The sequence below is a fragment of the Amblyomma maculatum genome, chromosome 1 (genome assembly GCF_055883805.1).
Source record: "Amblyomma maculatum isolate TAMU_Amacu chromosome 1, ASM5588380v1, whole genome shotgun sequence".
Lineage (NCBI taxonomy): Eukaryota > Metazoa > Arthropoda > Arachnida > Ixodida > Ixodidae > Amblyomma > Amblyomma maculatum.
The window spans coordinates 210,411,285-210,437,399 of NC_139344.1; positions in this window are offsets into that span (position 1 = coordinate 210,411,285).

The following is a 26,115-nucleotide window of genomic DNA, read 5'->3' on the forward strand; positions in this document are numbered from 1 at the left end:
TTTTTGGAACTTCGTGTGTGAGGTGGGTCAACTTTTCTCTGCTCAGCGTTCTCAGCAACGCCCTGTGTCCAATGTATCTGGATGCGTATCTTTGTTTTTTTTTTTTGTTTGTTTGTTTTTTATTGAGTGCGTGGATTTCCTGGGTTACACATAGCGTCTTTGTCCCTTTCTTCAGTTGTTTTATAGCGGCTAAGGAGTCTGTATAGATGTGGGCTTCTGTTATGGAATATATGTTATTAATGTCCTCCATAGCATCGCGGATTGCATAGAGTTCCATCACAAGCGGGTCCGGGTATTCCAAAACATATTCTTTATGTACCTTTAGTTCGCTGTGTGTTGGACTAGTAGCTGCTGTTCTACCACCATTTTCTATAATTGATGCGTCCGTATATGCAATGCAGGTACCTGGAAGTGCATCAACCAGAGGTCGAGATTCCAGCGTTTCTTTGCGACGAAGCCGAGTGGTCTTGTCTGTCGTAATAGTCGTGAATTCCCACGGAGGGGGGTCAGCCATTGATGGTGTTTGAACTGCCACTTCGTTGTACAGGGTGATCCACTTTTAGCTATAACATGGTCACTGCTTTCAAAGCAGCATTGCATCGGATGCAGGCACTTATCGAAGCAAAGCGATATATGCACAGTGAGATGCGGAGGTGATGTTTCGCATGGCCTGCCGTCTAACTTTATGGAATGGCCGGATCGGACGCAATGATGCTTTGAAAGCAGTGGCCGTGTTATAGCTAGAAGTGGATCACCCTGTACAAGGATGCTATGGGCGTAACGTACTTTCGCTTCATATCCCTTGTTGCCTCTCGTTGTTCAATTAATTCTGTCAACGTATTTATCTGTGCAAACTCCTGGAGAATAGGGATAGGGGTAAGTTTTGGTAAGGCCGTGATAGTGCGCATTGCGTTTCTATTTATTGTTTTCAATTTCGCCCACTGCCGCCTCGTGAGTCTTTGGAATTGGGCCTGGTATAGTATCCTCGGCTGTAACACCGATTGTACAAGACGTCTTGCCATGTCCGCTCGAGCTCCTGCTCCCCTAGACGAAATGCGTTTTATCAAGTTTAAGGAAGTCGCAGCTACCTTTTTCACCTTATGAAGCCATTGTGTTCCTTTGCCGGATTTGTGAATTTCTAGGCCACGAATTCTCAACTCGTCCACCTCTTAAAATGTCTGATGTCCAATTTTTAGGGTGATTCTTTGCGTTGCCAATTGTTTTCTTCCATTCTTGTTTGCAGCATGAATGTAACTGGACTTTTGAGGTGACAATTCCAGACCTGCATATTGGACGTACTCAGCTATGGTATTTAAAGCCTCTTGCAGATACCGATTCTGTCTCTCAAGTTGTTTATGAACAGACCAAATCGTGACATCATCTGCGTATACCATGAACCGCACTTCTGGTATTTCAGCTAATTTCCATGCCAATGGGATCAGTGCGATATTAAATAGCAAAGGTGCTAGCACTGACCCTTGTGGCGCGCGTTTATTCGAGGTGTAATTGCCAATTTGTTTTCCGTTTATCCGGATAGAAAACGTCCTGTCCTTAAGCAGATTATGTACTGCTTTTATGACCTGCAAGGGAATGCCCATACATTCCATGTTGCTAAGAATCTTGGCATGTAACACGTTGTCGTATGCCTTCGCCATGTCGGTAGCCACTACAGTGCGCACTAGGTGGCTGTAAGGCGACGCGTGTATGAACTCTTCAGCGAGCATAGCCAGTCCATTTTCTGTGCCAAAGTTTGTTCGGAACCCAATTTGTCCAGCATGGTATTTTTTATTACTTTCCAACCACCATAACAGGCGGGTAGCTATCATCTTTTCATAGATCTTGCAAATTGTGGGTGTTAGCGAGATAGGCCGCAAAGATTCTAGGCTTGTTGGAGGCCCTCTGGAGGACTTTCCATGGCGTGGAAAAGAGGCGGCCGGTTAAAGATCTTGCGGAAAGTATTAGACTCGCATTATAGCTTACACCGGATAGTTACACCGCAGCAGAAAGGCAGGTCTAAGCGAAGGAGGCCACTTGAACAATCAATCAGGGCAGAGTGCGCCGTTAAAAAGTCGATGCCGAGGATTACATCGTGAGGGCAGCGGTCGATTACAGTGAAGAGCACAGGGGTAGTTCGACCACAAATGCTCACGCGCGCAGTGCAAAGTCCCACGACGGCAGCGACGCCTCCATCGGCGACACGAACGGCTGATGAAGAGGCGGGTGTGACAACTTTTTTGAGTCGGCGGCGAAACGAAGAGCTGAGGACGGAAATTTGGGCACCAGTGTCAATGAGGGCGGTAACAGGCACACCATCTACACAGATATCTAGAAGATTGCGGCGATGAGCGAGGGTCAGCAGAGGATTTTCGGGCCGGGTCGTCAATGCAGCTTCACCTCCGGGAGCTGCATTGATCAGTTTTCCGGGAGCGGGCCAGAGAAGTGAGGGGACGAGGAACGGTGAGGTAGGGGCGAGCGGGAACTTCGGGTCTGGGGAGACGGCGATCGGCTGGACATGCGCGTGGATGGCGGGTTAATGTCACGAGAGGGCATATCACGGAGAGAGGTTGGGTGTGGTCCGTAGGTGGTGCTGCGATCATGATAGTAGCGAGGTCGAGGTGGCGGAACCCAACGGCTGCGGCAATGGCGAGAAATGTGGCCGGCACGTGAGCAGTTGAAGCAGATGGGTCGGTTGTCGAAGGTCCGCCATTCTTCTGGGTTGCGGTAGCGTCGGGTAGATTCGGGGTATCGCGTCGGGAAGGGTGCAGTCGGAGCCGCAGCAGCTACCACCGGAACGGTGGGCTGGACAGATGGCTGTGCGGACGGCTGACCAGAGCTGAGGCTTACGCTCGCATTAAAGCCCACGTTCGCGAATTCTTGGCGAACGACAGCTTGAATCAGTGCTATAGTAGCATCCGCCGGCTGAGGTGTGAATGCGACGGGGGCCATTGCCTCCAGCTCTCTGCGAACGATCCTGGTCAAGTTTGGCTCATGGGACGGCTGCTGCAGTGTTGGCAGATCTTCGCACGAAGACGTAGCAACTGTGTTTGGCAAGCGGTCGAAGCGGGGAGCAATACGATGATGTTTAGCTTGCTCAAACCGCCGGCATACCTCGAGGACGGAGTCGACCGTCGTACAATCTTTGCAAAATAGAAGGTTAAAAGCGTCGTCAGCAATGCCCTTTAAGATGTGGCCCACCTTGTCACACTCGGGCATGGCGCTGTTCACTTTGCGGCATAGAGCTAGTACGTCTTGTATGTACGACAGATATGATTCGGTCGACGACTGTGCTCGCGATGCCAGGTCCTTTTTAGCGCCGAGCTTGCGTCTGATTGGCTTGCCAAAGAGATCCCGAAGCTTCTCTTTGCACATGTCCCAGGATGTTAGATCTTCTTCGTGCGTCTCGAACCAGACGCGCGCCGTACCAGCCAGGTAGAAAATGACATTTGCAAGCATCAACGTTGCGTCCCATCGGTTGTGCTTACTGACTCGCTCGTACATAGCGAGCCAGCCTTCGACGTCGATGTCATCGGTGCCGCAAAAGGTTCCCGGATCACGAGGCTTCGCAACGACGACAGTGGGCGCTGGTTGTGCCGCTGTAGAGGTAGCTGCGTCGGACTGCATAGTGCTAGCACCAAGTTGGCGGCCACTACGGAGATCCAGCTTGTGGTATTGGTGTCTAACCCAGCAGCTCCACCAATATGTTACGAGGCACGTCGAGATATTAGGAGGCGATGGTACGTCGTAGACGCAACAGTTCACCGTCAGGGACACACTCACAGGAGAACCAGACGTAGCTGCAGCGTCGTCTTTCTCTACTAGCCCAGCACTTCGTCATCGTCTCTTTCACTGCGTACCGTAACAATATGTTTAAAGATACCTGTGGTGCAATATTTGCCCACTCTGAAGCTGACCTGCCAAGTGGCAGATATGTATATGGATATGTTGGTTGTAAGAACTGCAGCATAAACTATTTTACTGACGGAAGTGCGGAAATTTAACATGCGCCTTGAAGCATCGCCAATCTTTGCTCAGATGTCACTGAAGTAGCAGCTGTGAGATTACAGCCCTGCTCACAAACGTTTTCTGTTGCTTCTTTGTATGTGCCTCAGCAGAATATGGTAGCTTAATTTGTTCTTGTTTCAACTACAGTTTTGTGACTGGTGCCTAAATGTTTGAATAATTTGTGTTGAATTCATCTCCAACCACTCTGATAAGGTGACAAGAACACAAATTCCCAAGGCTGAAAACTTGTAGACATCATTGACAGCTTGGACTTACGTGTATTGCCAATGGTGAAAGCCACACTTATTTTTGCCTCCAGCCTCTGCTGTAGAGCTGCCCTTGATTTTATTTCACATCAAAGCAAACTGAACAATGGCACTGGCTACACATGGGAAGCGACAATTCTCTTGTTTGCATTTGGGGCAGGCTGACTGCGTGATACCAATGTCAGCCGTGTTTAACTGAACATGTGTTTGCGGTGATGACTGAGAAATGATTTTTATTGCCGTTGAAGGTACTACAGTGGTCAAATTACCTGAGCATTTCCTGGACCCGCATATAGAACTCTGGAACGTTTGTGCGACATGCAAGAGGATGGATTAAAAAAACCATTGGTGGTGAACAACAGAATCCCGAACACAACGGTCAATTCAATTCAACGATTCCAACCATTCGATTGCACACGGCACACACTCGGCAGGTCACAATGGGCTTGCTTTTGTGCTAGCTTGAAAATATTCTAGAGGTTAAACTCTCTACAAGATGAAAAGTTTGCTGTGGCTCAACTTGGTTAAGCCCGGGGAATTGCGAAATCAATTGGTCCTGCTTATACATAGACCAACCAGTTCAGCTAAACATTCAATCTACGCCTAGTTGAGCCAAGCGTAGCGGTTCTTCTTCTGTTTCTTCAGCACGACGCCGCCGCTTGGCTGCAGCAGATCGTTCCAGCCTCGCCTTATACGCATCATCCGGCATACCATAAGGCTGCGCCCCGACTACTGCGGGGAGCCGAGCCACAGTCCCATTTATCCTCCTAGCGTGACGTCACAAACAGCGAGCACCCTCTCTCGGCTGCGACACAGCGCCGTGTATGGACTCGCCGCCACCATCCGATGGCGCGAGCTGGGGCCGCGTCTCTCGGTCTGGCGTGGCGTCACACGGTCACGTGAAAGGTCATGTATGGAGGCGCCAGGACACGCCAAAGGCTCGAAGTGCTAGCAGTATTTCTTTCGCAATAAAACCGGGTTAAGAAATTTCAAATCATATGAACCTGATATCTAACAGAGAGGATGGAACTGGCAGAGCTATCAAAGGTAATAATTTAAAGGTAACGGACATATGAAGAAAATTGAGCATGCTCTAAAGAACAATAGTTGCCTGCAAGGGGTCAGAGAAGAAATAGGGTGTACGCAAAAGCATGGGTGACACCAAAGTCTTGCAAAAAGAACATTGTTCCCCCCTCCCCCCTTCCCTGAAGCCCCCTTCTCCACTGGAGGTTCCTTATTTTCCCGAAGACATCGGTGGCAAGTCCCTTTCTTAAATGTTTATTTAAACCCCAGAAGAAAAAAAAATGTGGCGAAGGATGGATTTGCTCGCCCCCTTCAGACCCCTCTTTCTCAAGACAAAATCCTGCTGATGCCTATGGCCAAGAATCAGATATACATGCTAAGAAACACATGCAATGTCACTCTCAATATGAATAAGAGTCAATGTAGCCGATGAGTTCTACATTGAGAATAATGGAATGGTAGTAGTGCAAAGGAATCAAATATTCAACTGGCAACAAAGAACGAAGTCATGAAAGCTTTATAATATATGAAAAGGGAGAAAGCAGCTGGGGAGGAGTAAGTAAGTGCATGTCTTTAAATATTTTAAATAATCCAAAGGGGTGTAAGATCACTGCCAGACGACAGGCGAGAGCACAGTGAGCTGCACCCAGGGTCGCTACTCATGATGGGGAGTCTCTGAGAAAAGAACAGCTGTAAAAACATTGCAACCTTGATTATTTATAAACGTTCGATAGGCTCCGATCGGCAAGAACTTTCACTGCTCAGCCAATGCGTCACGATACTTACTTTTTTCGATCGATATTTTGCGTAATCGCCTGCCACCGTGAGCATCGCATCGTAGCCGCCTTTGTTTTAATCAGCGAATGCCGAATCTTTGGTAAACCTTCGAAGGAATTTTGAGGTCGTGCTCGAGTACACCAGCCGCTTCGGTTGCTCGTGAATGCCTAGAGCTTCCAATCATATTTTTTTCGCTCATTCTGTTATTCGAGAGGAAAATATATGAAAGGACATTCTTCTAGCGCTTTCGCTGCTCGAGTAGCGTAGTATACTGCGCAGTTTTCTTGCTCATGGCAGGGCAAAATTCAACGAGATATCCCCAGCGAGAAGCCAACAGCTCAGGCAAGCTTTATCTCATTCATAGAGGGTCGCACTACGTGCCACAGCCATATGCGCTAGACAGACACAAATTCCCCGAGGCAGAGCCTCTAGCGGTGTTTATTTTCTTTTTATACATTGGAGTGCTTTCACGAAAGCACGCATGTTAGTTTTGCAGATATATAATAAAAAATGCAAGAATACGACAGGACGTATATTTACTTATAACACATTTAGCCCTGATTTTATTGTTCCCCCAATCTTCAAGCTCCCATCCAATAACTACATATCCGCTGCCAAAAGCGGCCGCTGTATGCTGACTTCTTCAGTATCATCTACGAACTCATTTTGGAGAGCAAATTAAGATACTAAATACCGCAATATACGCGGTACAACCCTTGCCAATAGCGTCAGTATAAATCAATCTGCACCCCAGTATTGACTGAGGTCCGTAGCAGAGTCATTGCCCCTGCTTGACTTGATCACCCTGCGGGCGAAACTGGAGTTTTGTGTTCTTGTACGCGGAATGGACATGGCTAATGACACCGAATAAAAAGGATTATATGCCTATAAAAGATAGTTAATTCATTGTCCGTTGTAAACCACGTTTTGTCCTGTGTGCTGTCCTCACTCAGACCTCCAGGAAAGGGCCATAATCATACTAGCCCTGTTGCCTGGCCGTAAAGGTAAAATCAGACTGCCATTAAAATGAACCCGATGATTATTGGTTTATTTGCGTACACTTTGCCGATGAGAACGTATTTATATAAATATCAACTATGTAGAACAGAAATTCGGCTCAATGTGACCCTGCTGCTTGCACTTGAAGCAAGCACGACGCCTCCACTTCCCTCAGAGCGGCCTCCACCACCGCCACCATAACTGGAGCTCCCGCCGCCACAGCTGGAGCTGCCTCCATCGTAGCTGGGAGTGGATGGTTCCTCGTTCCAGCCAGAGTATTCCTGCCATTCGTCCGAAGCAGCGGCTGCTGCGGCAGCGCTTACCCCATTATTGTTGTCGCCAGAACCATTATTGTTCCAGCAAGAATCTGTGGCACTTGCGCGGCTGGTGCCCCAACCTTAGTCTGCAAGTGCACTATCTGTGCCTGCGGCCAAGCAGAAGACTATCCGGGCGTAGCACTCTTCCATTCATTGCTGGCCTCTTCACCAGGCTGCCTGGTAGATGCCGGTGCAACTGCCGCCTTCATTCCACGACCTCGGCCCACGCCGAAACCACCAAGAGTGAACCCAGTTACGTCTGCCATTTCAAGCCCCCTTCGGCGGGGGTCCCTCCCAGCTCTCTCCTGGAACCGTCCAGCAACGACGACGGAGGGACACGTGAGCCGAATGTCTGTCCTATAATACAACTATTACATTAAATGACATATTATTTCCCCCGTTGCACACCCTGGGAATGATGTAAAGTCCTGGCCACTCCTCTACCTGCATATCGGAAGAACAGATTCGGCTTCTACCAGAGCGGCTGGCCAGCGATACCAGTAGCTGAAATCAGGGTCGTCGTGGATAGCGGTGACACCTCGATGTGGGTGGTGTCCTTTCGGCCTCTCCACACGTTCATATTTCGGTCAATTTTCCCGTCAAATATTTCCTCCTCTTGTCTGACGGCAGGGAGGCAATTTGGTGCCGGCGCTTCTAATCCACGATCAGGGCTGTCTGTCGCCAGAGGAAGATATCTAGAAGCAGCATGGAGGACGCCTTGGAGTCGAGTCGCTAATTCTTCATCGTGGACTACGAGTAAGACAAGAGTAGACCGCTTACCAGACGCATTCGTGGGAGAGTCTGCCAGGAGAAGGAAAACATGTATTCCAGAGATATTCTCGCTCCAGGACGGCGAAGTTTTCAGCTTTTTTATCTTTGAAGAAGGCAGGAAGTGCAAGCCCTGAAGACGCATGGATAGCGGAGATGGAATCGGCCGGGTACTTAGTGGCCAGCATCAAGGAACACCCGCCGTCTTGGAAGTGTGGGTGGCCGAGGAATAGCACCAGCAGGGAAATATTTTCGGCAGCGCAGGTTCCGACCCCGAAGATGTGTTCATGCCGATGGCCATGCTTGCTATCAGCGATTATGGGTACTGTGCACGAACTGAGAATGACCAGGCAACGTCCGCTCCGCAGCAAATGCCGGCGGTGCTGCAGCTGCTTCGTGAGCTTGAGTAAGGTTGCCAGCTCTCCTGCAAGAAAACAAATTCTTTCTGCGGTGGATTGGATAGAGCATCCACCCCTCTCTATAAATGGCCACTTAACAGCTTGTGGCCGAGCATTGCAGGAGGGGAGCCAGGTGGTCCACGGTGTCCACTGATGGTTCAAGTGCAAGCCGGTAGTGTGACACTGCATCATCGCTGCAAGAAGACAAACAGCAGGTTTCGGTTGACCAGGAACGCTGCAGCGAAAAGACGACCCCGGCTCCTCCTCCATGCTCCAATTAGAAAGGCTCCGCAACTGTGCTGGTAGGCGTCCACGGCCCAACACTGCAAGCACCGCCTTGCATTCGTTAGGAGCCGGATGAGATGATGTCGCGATGCCTGAGGCCGGAGGACAGAATAGCATGACGTGGATCGTTGTCTAGCGCTGAACGGATTCCAGAGCGCGCGCATCGCGTGACGCACGAGAGTGAATCTGGCCACGGACCTATTCGTTCTTGTTTTCCCGGTTATTGGTAATGTCGCCAGACGCTGACCCTACACTCGTCAGTTTCATTCCTGGCGATTTTTTCTTTTTTATAAGCATTTTGGTCGTCCGGTGACTGACTTGTATTTATACCGTGTTGCAAGCGTTACCCAAAAAAACGTAACTAAGACGTTACTCGTAGCGGTAAAAAAGAAAGGAACATGTTACCGTTGCCTACAAAAAAAAAAAAAAAAAAGCTAACGTGTTACCATTGCCGTTACCGCAAAATGTACAGCACGTTACAACGTTACCAAAGAGCGGGAATTTTTAAAGAGTAGAATAAGACGTGGTCATAGGTGATTCTGATGAGGCCTTAATCTGTACGATAATGCAGAGGCGAAGGTTGTACACTTTTTGTATATATTGATGTTGCTTCCAATAAATTATCAGTGAGAAGTTCAGCGTTGTCCCTTGTCTGTCTCTTCATTTAGTCCTGTCTTTAATTTTGGGCTGAAAAAATATGCACTCTATACGTTACTTTGCTTTTACTGCATGGCCACAAATTTCAATCAGCGCGTCTTCGCTGGAACAACTCATGATAACAATTTTATCAAGCTAATATTTCACATATGATTTCCGGCGCAAACTACAATTTTACTCGAATTTTTGATTTAGCGAGAATATTTCCCACAAATATGCAGGAGCTTAGAAATATCATACATAGTGCCGTAAAGTTGCCTCTAGAGGTACCGTCTTTGCCAAAAGTAACCAGGCTGCTGCGAAGGCTGGCGGAGCAAGTGCGCGGCCGTGTGGCGGCGTTGTGTTCCCTGTGGCTTATCGGTGCTCGCCAGCTCCGAGGGTACAACAGCTGACGTAACTTCGCACCCTCACTCTCGCTCGTTGGATGATGAAAAGTAGGCGCGTATGATGTGCGGGCTGCGGTTTCACGTGTGCGAAGCTTGGTAGAGCCCAGCGAGGGCGCTCAGTATACCGACGGGGCTATTCGCTCTTCCCGTACATTGCCCTGAAGGAGATGTCGCGTTTCTCGCTATATAATTATACGTGATTGTGTTCTGCAATCCGCTACTGAAACACACCAGCAGAATTGCGCTTTCCTGCGTGTTTGATGCGCCTGTACATAAAGAATGATAACGCAGCTCGAAATTTCAACATGCTTTCTCTGAGGTGCCTTGCGTACTGCAATGTCACATGCCGGTACAAAGTTATGGGAAAGCTTGTGAACCCTTTCCAGCCACCTTATCTCTCTTTTAGGCTTGCAAAATTGTGCTAGTCTCTTGGGGAGTCTGTGTATAAATAAGAGCAATGATTGATTCTAACAAATTATTGCATTTGCTTGTAGGTATGTTTTGGTTTAGGTAACAAACTATAATTAAAGCTTCCTCACGCTTAGCCATTATATGCACATGACTGCTTTCTCGTTCGGGGAACCCTTATTTCAGAGCAGCATTGTCTGGTAAATCTAGCACATATTCGTCCTAGAAACGAATAAGACCTCACCGTGTCTACTATCACCTGCTTTTCTGTGTTCCGCAGTTGCCGAGAATAGATAATAGCCCCGTCGCTATACTGAGCGCCCTCGCTGGGCACAGCCAGGCTTCGCACGCGTGAAACCGCAGCCCACACATACGCGCCTAGGTTTTATCATCCAACGGGCGAGAGTGAGGGTGCGAAGTTACGTCAGCTGTTGTACCCTCGGAGCTGACGAGCACCGATAAGCCACAGCGAGCGCAACGCCGCCACACGGCCCCGCGCTTGCTCCGGCAGCCTTCGGAGCAGCCTGGTTACTTTTGGCAAAGACGGTACATGTGATGGCCTCAAGCTAACCCTGCGGCACGTGGGGAAGCCATGTTCTTAAGGTGAAATTAAACATAAAATGACACTTTATCATTACTTCTAACTTCACAAAGAACAACATCGCTTAATTCTAAACACATTTACAGTACTTATAAAAATGTGATGTTCCAAAATGCTCGGTGTGGTTGTATACTAACAAAATAGACGTGAAAATTTGTAGCAATAAAGAAATGCTTAAATGGCATCGTTCCGGAAATATATATACTTACGCTGATAAACATTTCTTTTTTACTTGACATATATAATTACCGCAAAATTACGAGTGCCTATATGAAAGAATTTATGGTCAGCGTCACTCGCAAAGGAATTTATCAACCACAAACGTAGCACAAGTTCCAGGTAGAAAGGAACAATATAGATTTTGTAAACAAAGTTCATAAGTAACAACTTTATAATAACTACCACATTTTTTTTTTTTTTAATTTAGGCAATTGGCAGGGCTGTGAAAAAATATTTGTTCAGGTGTTTTATGGCATGCCTTATGGGTATTTTGTCTTTTTTTTTAGTTGGGTACGTCGTCAAGGGCAGGTGTTTTCTGAAATTCATGGGAGCCGCAACAAGAGTCGTCGAGACAACCTGTACAATTTGTTTATTTACGACATCACTTATGTGATCTGTGATTCATTTTTCGGAAAAAGCAAGAGGGAGGGGGGAGACAAATGAAAAAAAAACATTAGTTGTGTTTTAACTCTTATCAACTCCAGGTGAATTGCGATAGCAACTGCGGAAGCTTCTTTTGCCTGCTACATTATTCCCCTATCACGCCCTATCAGTGTAAGGTGCTACATTATTGGGGACACTTCAGCTCATCCTTTAAGAGCACGACGCGAGAGCGTAATTTACCAGGCTTCTTCTTCTTCTTATTCTTCTTCTTCCTTCTTCTTCTTCTTCTTCTTCTTCTTCTCGGCTGTGTAAGGTACAGCGTGGCATCCACCCGGACCACGCGACGGCTCCAAACCACGCGCAGTATTGCTATCGCAATAAAAGTGACTGGTAACATGAAACCTACTGTTACCGAGATATAATAACATACGTACGTTAGCAGTTACCATTTAGAAATGATGACGCGTATGCTACTCAGTTACCGAAAAAAGCAACGCTCGTTACCGTCAACACTGTAATAACAAGAAAAATTGTATGTACAGACAAGCCAAAGCGCATAGAACTATACTAATTCACTTGACAGGCATAAGCAAAGCGATAACGGATACCAACTTTACTAAAAAAGACCGCTGTAAATTCTTCACGAATGCTTTGCCAACAATCATTACAAATAACCCGCGAAGGTTCTGGCACGCTATCAATCCACGCAGTTCTGATGGCATTATCCTTACTGACTCGAATAACACTCCAGATCCTGCATTCGAATGTGCACAGATCTTTCTTTTACCATTCTAATCTGTATTTAATTTTGAACACATCACTTCAGTTCCCAGTCTAGATCCATTTCTTGAGGTTACTAAGCCCAAAATTGTTATTGATGATGAACGACTTAAATCCCTGCTGAATAATATTAAACTAACTTCTAGTTCCGATCATCTCAGTTTTAAAAGCAAAATTCTTAAAAAACATCTCTGAGAGCATTTATCCAGTATTGACCTTACTCTTTTCTCAATCATTATCATCTGGATCGATTCCTAGCGATTGGCGCGTAGCTAAAGTTATACGTATTCAGATCTGCTGACCACTAATTCTATCAACTATCATCCACTATCCTTAACTAGCTCCATATCTAAGCTCGTGTAACATGTTGTTTACACTAATATTATCACCTATCTTGAGTAAGACAACATCGTATTTAAATACCAGCATGGATTTCGAAAGGGATTTGTCATGTGACACTCAACTTTCCGAATTCACTCGCAACCTTTTTTCATCAGTGGACGCAGGCAAACAAGTCGATGCGCTATTCCTTGACTTTCCTAAGCATTCGACCGGGTCCTCCATAACACTCTTTTGCTCAAACTAACCCACTTGAACATTCCATCCGACGTTGTTGCCTGGGTTAAGGCATTTCTTGTATGTCAATCTCCATTCATTTCTCTCAATAATCATCTTTCTCCTCACCTGTTTCGCTCGGTGTTGCCCAGGAAAGCATTCTGGAACCTTTACCTTTTCAAACCTTCATATATGACTTAACCTCTCGCATATAATCCAAAATCAAATTATTCGCTTATGATTGTGTTGACACCGTAACATCACTATTGACTCAGACAGCTAATCTTTTCAAACCGATTTAGATTCCATTAGCAACTGGTGCTCATCTTCGTTAATGACCCTTAATTCCTCGAAAAGAAAACTTGTCTCTTTCACTCGCAAGTCACACTGCATTCCGACATCTTACACTCTCCTTATTACCCCGGTAGATCTTCCTACTGCTTACAAGTATTTGGGACTACATCTCCAGTCTAATTTAACATGGAATCACCATCTTAGCAAAACTCTGGCAGCTGCTAAGCGCTCTTTTGGTCTTCTAAAGCGTGACCTTGAACACACGCCTTTTCACATAACAAATCTAGCATACGTTACCTTAATACGACCTAAAATCGAATATGCGTCGACTACCTGGGACCCGGGTCAAGCATACCTTAAAGATGAGTTGGAATCATCGCAAAACCGTGCCGTGTGATTCATTTTTTCGGATTATTGTCGTCATACTAGCGTCACCGCACTAAAGACTCGCACCGAACTTGATACGCTATCGCATCGTCGCAAACTAACACGCTCGAGGCTTCTCCATAAAATTTACCATCATGTTTTGCTGAATGACGATTTTTTTTCAATCATCTGAATCATTTTTTCCACGTCGCGACCACGCGCTGAAAAAACGCATATCATGCCACACTTCTTTTTTTTTTTTTGCGAACTCTTTCATACCTCGTACTATTCTCGACTGGAATAATCTTCCATCACACATCGCTTCAGAAAAGAACCTCAGCAAGTTTCAGGGCACTGACCCAAATGTATGTCTAGCATTATTCATTGATTGTACCACATTCTGCATTCAGCTGTTGTGTTACTGTGTTTTGTTCCAGCGATTATATTAAGCCTCTAATGCACTTTCTGTTTTCTTTTCGATTGAATTATAATGTATATACAGGTTATATTTTGTTTTCTAGCCGTGTTTTGTTCTGCATTTACGTATTGCAGCTTGGTGCTCGCACATTTTTGTCTTACATTCTTTTGTGTCAATACTCCCCATTATGTATTACACTCAACTGAGAGCCTTTTGGGGTTTATATAATAAATAAATCAATCAATAAATAAATAAATATGATTTTATTTACTCCTGCCCTGATGAAACACCTGTGGATAGAGACCCTTTATTCAGCCATAAAAACTTGTGGGGGCTGGGTGCTCGCTCCCTCTTGTCCAGAGCGCCGCTGGCGGCAGTGACTTGGAGACTTCCTGGATGCTCGCAGGTCCTCACTAATGCTGGTCAGGGCCGCATTCCACTGTTCGTGTGTCGGCTACGGCCATGTTAACGTTTTTTGGGGTTTTTCATATTAACGGAGTGTGCTTGGACGATAGGCTTACACGAAACCCTAAACCTTAATCTTGGCATATTGTGGGGTTATGTTGTTTAAATTAGTAAAACCATCCAAAACTTCGCATGTTTTTTTTTTTTTTTCTTTGGAATGCTACGCAAGAGGAAAATGGATCACCAATTCACTTCTGGTCACTTTTGGTCAGGCGTGACTTGAGTAGAAACTACCAACGTGCACAAGAACACTACGGCCTGTACATATATCTGTTCGCAAAGCATCCAGTCAGCAGTGTCCCATAAATTGCATGGGTCTACAGCATGACGGATGGCGTAATCAATTACGAGTATTAGGCAGTTTGCCTGGCGGCTCGCTGCGAGTGAAGAACTTAAAAGACTGGTCTACTTCATAAATATTTGCGTGAACTATCCTTGAAGGAAACTAACGAGTAAAGCCCGCAACGAGTAAAGCCCGTCTCTTTCCCTCCGTAAAGCTATTGCCCTCGTTGAAATCTTCCAGTCATCCCATACAAAACTTTCTTATGGTCAGCTATTGAAAATCATGGTCGGCTATAAATATTTGGCCCAATTAGATACAGCCGTTCCTATGGTAGTCTTTAGATGTTGCTATAGGCTGTGCTATATATATATATATATATATATATATATATATATATATATATAAGAGTTTGTACGCGACCATATAAAATGTTAAAGACTGCAGTACATAAACAACTATAAGTCTATAGAAACGGAATTCTTTAACAGTTTCTATAGACTTATAGTTGTTTATGTACTGTAGTCTTTAACATTTTATATGGTCGCGTACAAACTCTTATGGTCAGCTACAGAAAATCCCTTTCACGATCGGCTACAGATATTTGGGACAAAAAGCTATATCCTGCTATAGAAGTCTATAAACTATGAACTAATTCTCTTGTCCTAATGTGTTGCAGTTTTTTCCATTTCGTATGGTCAGCTATAAAAAATTCCCGCGCGCGTGTGTACATGTGTGTCATGCTCTATATCGTCGATGTTTATTTTCAATTCGATGCCTAAATGACTGAAACTTGGCCAGCAGTCCGCACGACTAAAACCATCGTGGGTCGGAGGTACTCGCCGCAGGCGAACTTCCATGCGGCGACAGTGCTCCCACCAATTATACCAAGATTGTGACGCAATCCATTTGTCGTACAGCATTGCGGTTGATGTCATATGGTTTCCCGTTGCATACAGCACACAACTCTTAATCAAATTAGAGGACGGGTTGCACGCGGGATTCGAACCGACGATATATGTAGCTTCATATAAGGGTGTGTGACTACTGGTCTATATCTTTGTTACATACAATATTCTATAGCCTGCTGAAACAGGTCATATGGCTTGCAGTCTGTAGCTTTAGATGCATTGACATTTCTATAGACGGCTAAATATAACTGTATGACTACTAGTCTATAGCTTTAAGAGCATACACTTTTCTATAGCCAGCTAAAGCAACTTATATGGCTTTCAGCCTGTAGCATCCAGTATTCACATTTCTATTGACAGCTAAATAAAACTGCATGACTACTAGTCTATAGCTTTAGGAGCATACACTGTTCTATAGCCAGCTAAGCAGCTTATATGGCTTGCAGTCTGCAGCTTTAGAGGCATTCACATTTCTATAGACAATTAAAGGCAACTGCATGACTAGTAATCTATAGCTTCAGGAGCATAAAAGCTTCTATAGCCAGCTAAAACAGCTCATATGACTTGCAGTCTGTAGCTTTAGAGGCATTCAAATTTCTATAGACAGATAAAGATAACTGTATTACCTATATTCTAAAGCACCAGGAGCATAAACGTTTCTATAGCTTGCTAAAACTGATTGTAAGGCTTGCAGTGTGTAGCTTTAGAGGCATTCAAATTTCTATAGACAGCTAAAGATAACTATTATATTCTATAGCATCAGGAGTGTAAACTCTCTATAGCTTGTTAAAACTGATTCTATGGCTTGCAGTCTGTTGCTTTAGTGGCATTGAAATTTCTATAGACAGCTAAAGATAACTGTATGACTAATAGTCCATACCTTCAGGAGCATAAACGTTTCTATAGCTTGCTAAAACTGATTCTATGGTTTGCAGTCTGTAGCTTTAGAAGCATTCAAATTCTTAAAAACAGCTAAAGATAACTGTATGACTAATAGTCTATAGCTTCAGGAGTATAAACTTTTCTATAGCTTGCTAAAACTGATTCTACGGCTTGCCGTCTGTAGCTTTAGAGGCATTTAAATTTCTATAGACAGCTAAAGATAACTGTATTACTAATAGTATTTAGCTTCAGGAGCATAAACTTTTCTATAGCTTGCTAAAACTGATTTTGTGGCTTGCAGTCTGTAGCTTTAGAGGCATTTAAATTTCTATAGACAGCTAAAGATAACTGTATTACTAATAATCTATAGCTTCACGGAGATATGGTTTTCTGTAGTTAGCTAAATAGGTTTTGTATGGTTCAGAAGCTATAGACAAAGTGTTATAGAATTTTCTATAGCTGCCAATAGATATTCCAATGGCACTTTATAGCTGACTATAAAAGTCCATAGATAGACATAGCCGACCATAAACTTTTCCATTGAAGGACATAGACCATTTTTGTATGGGATACTTCGTACACTGGCCATTTGTCGGGGGCCTCGTTAAATAGCGGCGCGCCTGCACAGTTCGTCATGACGTTTTCCAGAGGTAGGTTTCCACTCAAACCTGCCAGGGAAGAGCGAAGTGATAGCCCACCATGTTTTGCGTGTGCTCTGAGATGCTGAACCGCAACAATTCTAATTACATCTCTCTATACACCAGATTCATTTGTCCTCGTACTCAGGCTGCTGATGTGCTCCCACTCGTGACATTAGGCGCCATCTGTGGACGCGCTGGGCGCCGTGGGTTTGTGTGGAAGTGTCTTTCAGTACTGTCGTTAATGTGATCCACAACTTATGTACGTTGGTGTATGTCAGACCCCCTCGTCCCTCATTGCCGATACCGGTTTGGAATGTTAAATAGCATATACAATACAGAACCTTGTTGTTACGCGCTCACCGCCTAGCTCACCTTTTTGTTAGCACTTACGAAGAAACGTGTTCAGGAGTTTAAAAGATATATATCACATCTGGGGACATGTAGATATATTATTCTGATAGGGGCTACAGATTTTCTGAACAAAAAAGAAAATATTGTATTGAAGCCGCGTTTCTAAATGAAGCTCAGAAAAAACCCATTATTCCTGCAATTGAGCGGATCACAACGATAATTTGTTTATTTCACGGCACATCCCCACCCAGGCGATAACGCAGACGGATATGTGGCGTCTGCATTGGTGGGTGGCAGAGAGAGAGGACCAGCGCACTGGAATTACAATTTCATACGAGCCATACACTAATAGTATGGTATTGTCCAAAAAGACCCTTCCCTAAGGCAGGGTACCAAGACGGTACCGTTAGCGCGAAAGCGTGCTGAAAACCGACGCAACTAGCAGAAACGTCAAACAATTTGTGATGGGCAACGGATTGGTTTTATGTCTAGGATAACGCGAAGAACTTGCTCGAACACAACCGCGCCATGGAAAAACGTTCAGCAATATTTTGTAGCGCCCGAAAGTATACCAGTTCGAGGCTATTGTACAGGCGCGGCCATGGAGCAACCGGAGCCCCGCGCTCCAGTCCGGCGCTCCAGTCAACACACAATGGCGATGGGTTGTCGGCCGTGCGGTGCGGACGCTTGTTGCAGCGCCCTTCGGATGCCATGCGGCGAGAGGACGGACGTACCGACGACAGCGGGGGCTACATGAAAGCATCAGATGGGTGAGTGCTTTCTTTTAATGTTTTGTATATAGATTTAGGCTGATTATGTTAGGTGAATGCTAGGGAACAGTTTTCAACTCATTGTCCTAGTAGCCTGGTTTTCGTACCGGCAGCTGGAATTGCCGGCGCGTATTCGTGAGTTGACCATTTTATTAAGGCGAACGCCTTTAATGGCTGATACTGTCGTTCGCAGGTGTCACCTTTTTGCGGCCACCCTAGGTCACGTGATGCCACCCAAGATGACGGCAACCATAGGTCAGGGTGGGCCACCCTGGGCCCACGCCCCCTTAAGGGGGAAGTATTAAGGCGTAAGCCTTATACTTCCCCGTGCGGCGCCTTTAATTTGGCACTTCCTCGAACGCCGCATCACACAGCACCACACAGAATGCCCAGATGCTTATCGCCGGGCATTCTGCATGAGCAGGTGCAGTCGAGCTGTTATCAAAGTTGCAAAGGGTGATAAACGAGTATCAGTCGGAAAAGTCCCATGGAGGACAATGAACGTGGTACTGAAAGGGACCACGAACAGGCTATCGAAGAATTCCACAGGGCGCGATCTAGGTACGCATAGCAGCAGGACTGAACAGTGTCCTTAACGGTGACGCTGTATAAAAGTAGAAAAAAGTAAGCTCAGGTATCACGATATCAGGACGATAGCACAGCAAGTGCAGGTTGTGCATGGTGTGCTCAGTACCAGGACAGAACGGGAAGGTTTCTAGAAAAGGGCGTGGTGTTGGTTAAACGCATGACATAAGGAAGTTAAGCTGTAGAAAGGCTTCGAAATGGTAGCAATAAACAATGAAGTGCATGTAGCGGGCTTTGGCAAAAGATTTCAACGAGATGGCATCCATTCTACCAGAATTGTGGGAGCAGAAATCGACTGGAGCCCGGCGGGCCGGGTAGTAGATATATTAGGGGGGCCCCGGCGCAGGAGTAGTTGGCAGTGAAGCAGAAGAAAGCGCTATAATGGAGGCTGAGCCAACAAAATGGGAAAGAGGAGGTCCAGAAAGAAAACTACAAAAAAGAAATTTAATGCTAGAATCAGTTGCATAAACATGCAAGGAGATAGAAAGAGAGTGAAATGTCTAGAAATTGAATAACGGAGGACGACGACTAAATAGGTGTCTACGCTCTATGCGAGACACATATCTTAGGGACCTAAAAATCATCCAGGCATTGATCTCTACGTTTGGGAGGGGTGCTGCAGAAAAGCAACGGAGGGGGGGGGGGGGGGGGGGGGGGGTATGTTGATACGCCGATGAAGTTCGGCAACAAAGAAAATCATCCTGTAAAAACGTATCTAGGTATCAGGAACGACATGGCTAAGTGCAGTTTACTTAAGGACATGAGACAAGTGCAGGCAGGAAAACAAATATCTCGTTCAGTGCCTCAGTGACGATATAATAATAATAATAATAATAATAATAATAATAATAATAATAATAATAATAATAATAATAATAATAATAATAATAATAATAATAATAATAATAATAATAATAATAATAATTGGTTCACGGGAAGGGAAAGGCGCAGCATCTGTCACACTTGTGTCTGTAGACACCTGAACCGCGCCGTAAGAGAAGGGAGGAAGGTGGGAGTGAAAGTGGAAAGAAAGACAGAGGAGTCGTAGTGGAGGGCTGCGGAGTAATTTCAACCACCTGGGGATCTTTAACGTGCGCTGACATCGCACAGCACACGGACGCCTCTTCGTTTCGCCTCCATCGAAACGCAGCCGCCGAGGTCGGGTTCAAACCCGGGTATTCCGGACAGTAGTCAGGCGTCTTATCACTGTACCACACCGGCGGGGCTGACGATATAAGTCAATTTGGAGATAATGCAGATATTTTTCTATTGAGCGACTTCAACCGCCACATTCATGATAAGGATGAACACACTGATTTCAAAGGGAAGTTCATGTTAGACGTCTGTGAGCGCCACGACCTAGTTATTGTAAACAAGAAAACTAAATGTGAGGGACAAATCAACGTGGGAAATACGGAACACGCAGAATACCATTGACTACTGCCTAATATCGCAGGGAACTTATAGTAAGCTCCCAAAGATGGGAATAGATGAAGAGGTGTACAGTCTGGGAAGTGACCATAAACCCCATTAGCCTGCAGGTGGAGGCCCTGCTCAAAATAAGAATGCAGGAAAGATGAAGAGGAAACGCGCGATTAAATGATGAACGAATAGCGCTAATAGGACCGGATTTAGAGAAAGCAATAGAGAAACGCCCCATGCCAAAGTTGGATTATAATCAGGTAGAACTACTCACTATTACAAAAATTAAAGACGCAAAAGTAGCAAAGTGCTTGTATGTAAAGAGGTAGCCCCGAAGTGGGTGAAATAAGGGAATTGGGGAAGCCATCGAACAGCGACGGGTAGCTTCAAGGGAACACCGATATGTAAAGAAGGCGCAGTTATCTCAGGAGGAAATACACCAAAAATGGGAATCGTATCAACGAAAGAAACTGGTTTGAGAGGCCCTTGTCCAAAAGAAAATAAAGCTGTCCACCGACCGCTGGATGGCCGAAGCCCGTGATACAACAAAAGACGGCCCAAAAAAATCATGGGGCCATATAAGCTGGCTAGGCAAAAAGAATTAAATAAATGAGTAACGAATTCACGATGTCGAGAGAAAATGAGCAGAGGGAGACGACGCTTTGTATTACATTACATCAGTTACAAGCTCAGTCATTTAGGAGAGAGAAAGGGCTAATCTCCCCATATAAAGATGCAACACAGAAGAGCGGGATAAAAAGCAGCTTAGAGCTTACCAACCTGAACTGGAAATAGCTAGACGGAAGTAAATATTCTTAAAAGCACATCCACAGAGATGGACAAATCAAGTTGGTCGATGAACTAGAACCAATAAGCAAGGAAAAAAAAATTACACTGGAAGGAATAAGAAGTACGGAAACTGTCGAGGTATGCGAAAGATTAAGAGAAGGTTGTCCGCTATCACCACTACTGTTCGTGCTTTGTATCGGAAGAAAGCTACAAGAGGGTAGTCCGGGTTTTAATCTGTCGTATATATTATATGCAGAAAAGTTGTACTGCAGCGCCTCCCCCGGTTAATGTATGCGAACAATCTTGTACTGTTAGCAGATAGCCATGGAGACTTGCAAGCTCTTAATTCTTGAGGAGACAAAGGGGACATCATAGGCTTCGATTTTAGTGTAATTAAGTCGGGTCTGATTGCTTTCAATGGTTCAACTGATCAGGTGCTTAAAATACAAAGCCATGAAATACCCAGAGTGGCAAAATATAAATATCTCGGAGTATGGGTAAACGAAGGCCTGACGTGCAGAACAGTATATATATCGCAAAAGGGGGGAAAAGATGCCGGGATAATGAAACATAGAACGTTGTGTGGATACAACAGGTATGGGGTGATGAGGGGTGTCTGGAATAGAATTACGGTACCAGGGCTTACTTTGGGAATGCAGTTTTGGGCTTAAAGGAAGAGGTGATGTCGAGATTAGAAATAATCAGAGAGCTGTTGGACGATTATCACAAGGTACCCCTGCAAAACGACAAAAGAGGGTGTGTACAGGGTGATATGGGCTGGGCATCTTTCGAAGCACGGGAAGCTCAGAGTAAAATAGTATATGAGAAACACCTGAGGAAAATGGTTTGGTTTGTAGGGTTCAACATCCCAAAGTGACTCAGGCTATGAGAGACACCGCAGCCAAGGACTCCGGAAATTTCGACCACCTGGAATCCTTTAACGTGCACTGACATAGTACAGCACACGGGCGCCTTGCTTTTCGCCTCCGTCGAAAAGTGGGCGCCGAGGCCGGGATTCGGTCCTGCATCCTTGGGAACATGTAGTCGAGCGCCGTAAGCAATGCGCCACCCCGGCGAGGCTACAGAGCAGTACTGTACACCAGACACTAAAATGGACAGTAATAGGCGGGCAGCTAAAGTATTCAAATACCTATACCTAAAAAGCGTTGACTCAAAATGGAGGAAAGGAACTAGGAAACTAACCAGCAAGAATGCATGGCACAAGGACGGAGAAATAAAGAGCGTTAAACAAGTAAAACATAGGAAGATAAAAACTAAATTCTATAGAGAGAAGAAGGAGAGTGTAGAAATCGGGTGTTGACGGTAACGCGTTGTGTTACCCGTAACGCACTACTTTTTCCTGTAACTTAGTAACGTAATCGTTACCATTTCGGAACCATAACGGGTAACGTACTTACGGTAACATTTTTCGGTAACGTGACGTGTCACGCCAACCCTCTTCTCCTCCCCCCCCTCCCCTTTTTTTTTAGATAAAAAAAAAAAACGCAGAGCGGTTACAGTGACGTTGCAAATAAACCAAATGTAAAGTTGCTCTCGATGACCTTTGTTGCGGCTCGCATGCATGCAAGAAAACACCTGCCCTTCGGCACACCCAACTAAAAAAAGACGGAACACTCATCACGAAACACGCGCACGAATACTCATTCACACACCTGTCTGTTGCTAAAATTCAACAGCAAGTTGTAGTTGTTAGAAAGCTGTCGCTCCAATACTCAGCGCTGTTTAGCAACTTCGTTTTCAAAATAAATTTTGTTTCTTTCTACCTGCAACCGCGGCTACATTGAGCCTGGTTATTGAATTCCTCAGCGAGCGAGGCTGACCGTGAACACCTTCAAACTAACACTCGTTTAGAGCTGTTTATGAGCGCAAATATACTTTTCCAGAACGATGAATTTTATAAGTTCTTGACTGCTACAAATTTGCGCGTTTATTTTGTTAGTAGAATCACACCAAGCATTTTGGAACGCCACATTTCTCAAAAGTAATGTAAATTTGTTCAGAGTACCGCGGTGTTTTCTTTGTGAAGTCAAAACTGATGACGAAGGGTCATTTTTTGTTTAATGTAGCATTCGGAAAAGGCTTCCCCATGTGTCACAGAAGCCAGCGCTTGTAAACCTGCAGGCAAATTTAGTCCGCTATAACATTGCTAAGCTCCTGCACAGTTGTGCAAAGTATAATCATTAAATCAGGATATCGGGTAAAATCGTTTGGATTAGAAGTTTTATGTGGAATAGCTTTAGAGAAAATTGTTGTGAATTCTTCGCAGCGAAGAAGCAGTGATTAAAATTTATGCCATGCAGCAATGGCCTAGTAACGTGCGGTACTTTTTGTTCGGTAACGGTAATGGTAACTCACCTTTTTTTTTTTTTTTGTAGCTAACGTAGGACAGTAACGCGTCCCCATTCCTTTAGCGCAACGAGTAACATATTTAGTTACTTTTATTTTGGTAACGATTACAACACTGATCAAAATGTATCGAAACTGGAAAGGGCAGATCAGGAAGGAATCTTTGATAATGCTATAGGCAGCGTCCTACTTTTTGCAGCTAGATCTCTGTGCCTTAGAACAAGCAGCTAAAAAAAAAAAAATAATAATAATAATAATAATAACCAAGAAGATGACCACTAATATGTGTTGCGGGGCTAGTTGGTTCATGCTCGTAAACTAAAGCCCGACAACGACACATCTGTCCTGTCCTTGTCATGGTGTGTCGTCTTTGTTGCGCTTATATAGGTTTACGAGGAGATGACACATGTGAAATCCGTAGAAACAATTGAACATCTTGTACTCGAATGTTACGGTATCCATCCGGATGTCGATGCAGACGCAGTCACACTCCCTGAAGCCCTAGAGTTTAGAGACATCAGTGGTCGGGTGAATGAATCTTCGGTGCAAGTTAAACGATATGAAGATTAATGGCTGAAAAGTAGAAAGATCACAAGGTTAGAAGGGTGCAAATAAAAATATAGTAACTGAAATGACGAAACAGTAGACGGATTTGTAACAACATTCAATATATAAGAGGAAAAAATAACAGCACGGTGGAAACTGCCACCACTTCGCGTTAAAGGGGATATTCCATGCATACATTCATTCATTGGCGGCGCGCGAGCACGGCTCTGGATTCTGGTCTAGATCCAATAAGAGACAGTGTCTTGTGCTACTTCCGTGATTCTTTGCGAAGTACGTGGTTCTGAATTTTTTTTTTTTCATAATGGGCTTATCTTTTGCGCTGTTACTGAGAATACCGCGGGCAGGGTCGTTGCTGAACCGCTCCTGCAAGAAATAGAATCATTAACAACCCTCTTTCCAATATTTGAGAAAGGCGCTAGCGGACCTACGGCAGCCAAAGGGTGATCGCGCTTCGCAGATGTTTTTGCATCAGATTTTCAGCAGCATATTTCCATTAACTTCTGCTTCAGCGCTGCACATGCTTTAACGAACTTACCTTTCCGCAAGCCCGTATTTTGCGCGACGACTGCCCGCGCTAAAGAGTCCCGGGTCATGTAGACTATCGCGGAGCCCTCCATTAGGCCGTCTATTACAGGTCACGAATCTTTTCTGGGAGTTCACCGCAACCGCTTCTTACCTGTGCACACATCATTTCACCAATTTTCTGACACAAGGAGCGCCTACGAAGGCATGCAGTTTGCATTAGCTATGCATTTTTAGTTTTCTTTAACGTTCTGCAAGTTATCTGCATAAGCGCTTAAATATCTGTCTTTAAGGAGCGGTGTCACGCTGAAGATGCACCCCAGTAGTGACTGAGGTGCGTAGCAGGGTCATCACCCCTGCTTGACATTGTCAACACTGAGGCCGATATTTGGGTTTTATGGAATTGAACGGCGGCGCAACACGGAAACGGACACAGACAAGAAGGGGACACCACATGCGCACACTACCAACTATTTATTAAACGGAAAGGTGGCATATTTATACGTCCATCTCAAGCATCACACTCATCGCCACAGTCCGCTCCAAACCCAACACGTGAACTCCGAGCAGCACCAACAGGAAATCAGACAAGATATTTCTAACCTCAGTAGATAAACTATCAAAAAAAAAAAAAAAAAGAAAAAGAAAAAGGAAGGCAGGCCATATCTCATAGCAAATGCAGTCTGGACCGAAAACAGCAGAGTAAGACATTAGAAGCGACCAGCCCGAACCCTAACAAATAAAAAGTAAAACGATAAAACAATCGTAGCAAAAGCAGAGTCAAAACAGTTAAGCAAAAGCAGTCAGAACCCTAAGCCAACAACAAAAGATGATCGTAGCACAAGCAGAGTCAAAGCAAATGAAGCAACAGCAGTAAAAGAAACTAGGCCAACAACAACAAAAGACGATCATAGCAAAGGCCGAGTCAAACAAAGGAAGCAAAAGCAGTCAAAAACCTAAACCAACACCAACATTTGTAGCTCAAGGAGAGTTAAAGAAATGAAGCAAAAGCAGTCAAACACAATCGTATACCAAAGGCATAGTCAAAAAAGGGGGGGCAAAAAACAGTCAGGAACCTAAAAGCAACTAAAAACGATCGTAGCAAAAGCAGAGTCAAAACAAAAGAAAACAACAGCGGTCAAACCTAAAACAACAGCAACAAAAAGCACTGGTAGCAAATGCAGAATCAAACGGGCGACGAAATTAACAACCCGCCTAACTAAACATCACAAGGCCGTTGAAAATTCCGGGCTTAAAGTCGCACAATGCAAACCATCACAAAAAATTTATCAAGGAATGAAACTTCATTTCTACGAAGGGATACAGACGAGTCGCTAACGCAAATGCTACCCTTCTTTTTGATCATGAAGGCTTCAAGAATTTCCCGTGCCACCTGATCGCGACTCCTGCCCAGAATCCTTATACCGTTAAGCATTGGCTCACAGTTGCAATCTTTGCAATGGGTAGGCAAATGTAACCCGCCTCCGTTTTCTAACGATTTCTCATGCTCCCGTGCTCTGTCGTTAATACAGCGACCCGTCTGGCCTATATAGACCCCTCCACACGTCAGTGGGATTTCGTAGACCACTCCGACGGCACAGGAACAGTAATGCTTGCCGTGCCTCTTTTCGCACAGGGGTTTCTTCTTCTGCCCGATTTT